Raw genomic sequence first — 5,492 nt, forward strand, 5'->3', positions numbered from 1 at the left:
TTCCATAATGACATCCAAAGGAACATAAAATGAACATTTTCAGATGCTCTATCTTATAATTTCAAAACTATTATCAACTTGGTAAAACTCCCTTATTTTTGACTTTAAAAACGCCTAATTTCCTGTCACTCTCATAGTTCAGAGACATGTCTCTGATACCTAGACAAAGTTCCTGTATGCTTTTCACTTTCTAATTCATTCTTACCGTGCTCACAACCCTGTAATATTTTTCTGAGTACATCATTGGTCTACTGAAAACATTTAGTACTTCCATTATTGTCTTACAAGGCCATTCATAATTTGATCCCAAATTACTTTTCAGGGATTTTTCATGCATCCATTCTCTAACAAAAAAAATTCACTCCTACTGTTCTATTATGTAGAAAAGAGACCCTTATTCATAATGCCTCCTTGTTTATCATTCTTCCCTGTTCTGTACTCATTTGTAATACTTTAGGTGGTTTATATGGTTGGTTGAAACCTGTATGACTCGTATGGGTTTCTATTTTTTATGCTGTAATGTTTGTGTGTACTCCTATGTCTTCCCCTATATTGTGGTAAACTAGAAGACAAGAACTCTATTTTAGGCTCTTGCATAATCTCTAAGGATGCCTCTCCCATTAGAGGTATTTAGCAAATGCCTGTGGAAAGAAAGAATTGTAAGAGGTAGTGAAGCAATCAGGTAGGAATCCTGGCCTTTTATAATCTAGTTTTAGTCAACCTCTAGCTGAGTGGTTCCCAAATCTGGTTGTTTATTTGATTTACCTTAAAAAGCAATGTCATACCTAACACCTAATAAATATATTTAAATCTTTAAAAGACAGGGCCCTAGCATCATCATATAATTTTTGAAAGTTCTCTAGGTGATCCTAAAAAACACTGACACAAAAGGTAGTCCCCAGACCAGCAGCATCAGTATTGCTGGGAATTTGTTAGAAATGTAAATTTAAATAAGAAATCTACTGCCTCAAAAATCTGGAAATAAGACTTATCAGTGTGTTTAAATAAATACGCTAGGTGATTTCGATGGACATTAAAGTTTGAGAGCTTCCTTAGAATGCTAATAAAAGTAGGTCAGGAGCCAGTATGTCCACAAGAAAAAAGAATAATGAATTTGATGTTTGTGTGATTGCAGGTGATAAAACCATTTCAAAGCCAGGCTATGCAAATGGCTTTTTAAAAAATAAGATTCTTAAAAGAAAAATTGGTGTGAGGCTGAATTACCTAAGAGCAACATAAAGGATGGCCTTCATTTTATAGAGACAACATGAAAGATAAGTAAGACAAGAGATACAATCTAAAATAAATATAAAGAGTAACAGGAAACCATTCTCCAGTTAGACACACTAAAGGAGAAAAGAGGAAAATCTCACACATTTCAAACAGGGAAGGAGAGTTGCTATAACCACCCATGTAAGAATAATTACTCTTTTTGACTGATTCTAGGTGGGATGGTGGTTGTTTTTCTCTAGATTTTATAAAATAATTTAATTTGTAACTCAGTGACAGAGTGCTTACCTGGCACGTGCAAGGTCTTAGGTTTGATCCCTGGCTCTGTAAATAATGAAAATAATGATAATAATAATAAAGTTTGCTACAGCCATTGGTCTTGATGGGGTAGAAGGCTGTATTATAAAAATATCAGTGTTTTTAAATACATGTTGTCATTTGTCATTCTGTTTTACACTTTGAAAAATAAACAAAACCTCCTAAAAATAGCAAAAGGACAAATTAACAATACTAGAGAGAATGGAAACAGGAAACCTCATTTAACTTAATTTTGATATACATAAAATCAACAAAATAATAACCCTTCAGGAAAGTACCAACCCATAGCTCTGATAGCAGTTAATATGGCTCCTTGACTAAAAGTGACACCAAAGAAATTCATTTCTTTGACATGAAAGCAGGCTACTCAGAAAGGAGAAAATAACAGGTATGTTTACTTGAGCCATAGTTCAAAGGCTCACAAATGTTTAATATGATTAGAAAAAGTGAATAAAACTTTATACTCTATTTCACATTTCCCTTCTCAATATACAACTAATAATTGTTTGTTGGTTTAAGCAAAGGTTTTGGCTTTACTCTGGCCTTAAGCTAGAATGTTAAGGTATCTAGAGTGATAAATGGGAAATTAAATATAAAATATTCTCTCTCTCTCTTTTCTCTCTCTCTCTCTTTTCTCTCTCTCTCTCTCTCTTTCTCTCTCATAAGTGCTGCAGATTGCACCCAGAGTGTACGCAATCTTTATCAAATCTTTATTTATTTATTTATTTATTTTTTGTCCAGCAAGCTTTATCACGGAACTACATCTTCAGCCTTAAAACTTAGTGTTTGTAGTTGTACATCTGGTTCTGGTACACTGCTGACAGTTAGTCCAGTCACAGGCAGCAAGTGGGCAGTTCCCATACGCCTGCGGAAGGCCCTGAACTTTTTGCACTTTTCCCTTAGGGAAAAGAAGAAAGAACAATGAGTACTGTAAGAGATTTGATTAGGCTGCAGTTTCCCAAGTTAAATTCTGAAGGATATTAGTTCTTCTGGGGACAGCACATATGTTTGTGGTTCTTGCTGTCAAATAATTTTGAAAAACAGTTGTCACCCTTAGTCTATTTTCTGAGAAACTCATACATTGCCCATTATCTTCTTAAAGGTTCTGAAAATTCTCATAACCTTATATAATATGTTTGCCCACAGAATGATCTCCCTTATTTATGTGTTTTGGGGTACATTGGCTTAAATTACAAAGTCCTGCAGAGCAGCGTACAAGATATGAATCAGCAAGGCTGGCACTCAGAGGACAGTAGTCATTGAGGAGTTATTTTGTAAATGGTGATCTAAAGTGGTCAGTCTGAAGTCTAAGTTACTATCTTTTTTAAGGCCCTAGATATAGGTGGTGGAAGCATGTTCTTAACATTTGAAGATGATACTAATCTAAATCTATGTAGTAAAAACTTTTTGTAATAGCTATAAAGTAAATACAGCCAATTGATCAGAACTGAGCCTTTTTTAAAGACCTAGAAAGCTTTATGCTCACAAATACTTGTATGTACCCGTGTATATACTCATATGTTTACATACAAATTTAGTGTTTGTGTAGGTAGAAACCATAGTTGAAAGGGTAACCAAGGTTTATGAGCTTGCTAGACCAAAAATAAAGATTCAAAATAATACTTCAACAATCAACAAATGAAAAAGTTTCAGAAGCAAGGTGTTAACACATTTCAAGGATTAAGGGACATGCAGGGTTAGAAGAATGGTGTAGAAAGGAAAGAACTTAACAATATTAACCCAGAAAAAGAATCAGGATACTTGCAAATGTATTCCTTTGGGGGTTTTTGATTTCTTGTCTTTTTTGAGACAAGGTTTTACTATGCAGTTCAGACTGGCCTTGAATTCACTGTGTAGCCCTGGCTGGCCTCAAACTCACAGCGATCCCCCTGCCTCAGCCTCCCAAGTGCTGAGATTACAGACATGTGCCATACCACGCCTGGCTGTTTGCTGTGTTTAATTTGAGAGGATGATGCTTACTATGGTAGGAAATTGTAGATGGTAGAAGATGAGAAGATTAGCAGCTGTCTTTGACATTTAACTTGAATTGGCAACAGCAGTATCTATGTAGTGAGTTTAAAATGGACAGATAAAGTTGTGCCATGCACATGTAAAATAGACAGATTACCTCCTACCCTAAATTCCATGAATTTCCAGTCTAAGAATTGCACTGTCATTCTCTCTTCACAGTTTTTTTTTTAATCCAGAAAAAGAAGAGAATCATCCTGTGTATTTTTCCATCGCTTTTCAGAAAATGACCACCTAGAACTGCATCTTCGGCATGTTCTGGATGGGTGAAGCATACTGCATGTAAATGATGGAATAAATGGTGACAAAGAAGCTTAGAGGAAGAGAACAAAGTTAGGACAGTTACTAAGGCCCAACTCAATATTCTTAACACCTGAGTTTCCAGCAAAGTCCAATCTCACATCATCGCTTTAAACTATGTCTGTTCTTTTAAATGTACTGTTTTTGTTTCCTCAAGTTATTTACTCAAGTAACTGTCTTAAGCATTGGCTTGCAATGCTAGCATGCAATGCCTGCAAGTTTCATTGTTCAGAATTATTATAAAAACACAAACTATTTTAAAAATATATATAGTGAAGGACCGATTTGCTCTACTTGCTCTCTCTTGGCTAGGGCAAAAGAGGTCTTGCTACAAATAGGTTCAGTGGATTGCAAAATAGATTGCTGCTCGTGTGAAATCATAAACTTTTCATTACTGTTTTTATGAGTTGCCATGCATAACAGCTTTAGTAAGCTTGGCCTGCAACTGATAAGATTATTAGTTATTATCTACAAGCCTTATCAAGTCAATGGTGTTATCTCATTTGTAGGATATAGTCTTTAATTTTATGATCAAAGATTTTGCATCACCTATAACTTACTCAGTAATTAGTTATATATTCTTCTCAATGTATTCTAAAATTGTGACTTCCATGAACTCGAGTTGGCTGTATCTACAATAACTAATTTCCACAAATTGATTATTCCTATCACTGTTCTCCTAGTGTCAGGTAGAAGCCTGAAGGCTATCCTTAATTTGTGGCCTGTCCCTCCATTTTGACTCCAGTCATTCCCAGTGTCATTAGAAATGGAATTTGTCTCTTCCTCACTATTCCCACTACTCTGTGCCAGGCCACATCTCTTCCCTCCTGGCTTTTACCAGGCTCTGTCTTTTAAATTACTCTTGCACCTGTTTCTGTTGGAATACTCTTACTGTCTTGTTACTTTTCTCATTGCTGAGACAAAGTACCCAGAACTTAAAGTTAAAAGAGGAAAGGCTTATTGAGGCTCACAGTTTGTAAAGGTTTCAGTTCATAGCTGGCTGGCTCCAAGGTAGGGTGGCATAGCAGAGGATAAACAGTTCATGGCAGGCAAAAGGCAGCAAGTAGTCAAGCAGCGAAGCAGCAAGCAACAGCAGCCCTCGTTCTGTCCTTTATATTCTATCCAGGCTACCCACCCTCAGGATGGGTAACACTCATATTCAAGGAGAGCAACCCTTAATCCTGGCATTGCACTATGAATCAATCCCAGCATCACATCTTTAATCCCAGCATCACACATTCTAGATCCAGCCACCTCTGAAAAGCCCCACCTGTGACTGCATGACGCTTTGGGAGGGCATCTAAACACAAGCCATAACACCTACTAAAGCATAATTTATAATATTCTCTGAACAATCCAGACCTTGGTGATCTATGCAACTACTCCAACCCTTAGTGATCTATACAAATCAAGAGTACCCAAAGCACTTACAGTTATAGCCATACAATTTAACGCTTAAGTATTCTCAGAGAGTTCCACTTAAATTCACTTTATCTTCCTTGAGGAGAGATAGTTCTCTGCAGCTGGTATAGGTTCTAACACAAGACTTGTTCAAGATCTGCCCTCACATTCAAGTAATTCCCAGTAAGGATTACTTTTTTTTTTTTTTTTTTTTT

The sequence above is a fragment of the Chinchilla lanigera genome, unplaced genomic scaffold (assembly GCF_000276665.1).
Source record: "Chinchilla lanigera isolate Chin_1 unplaced genomic scaffold, ChiLan1.0 scaffold00002, whole genome shotgun sequence".
In the NCBI taxonomy this organism is placed as follows: domain Eukaryota; kingdom Metazoa; phylum Chordata; class Mammalia; order Rodentia; family Chinchillidae; genus Chinchilla; species Chinchilla lanigera.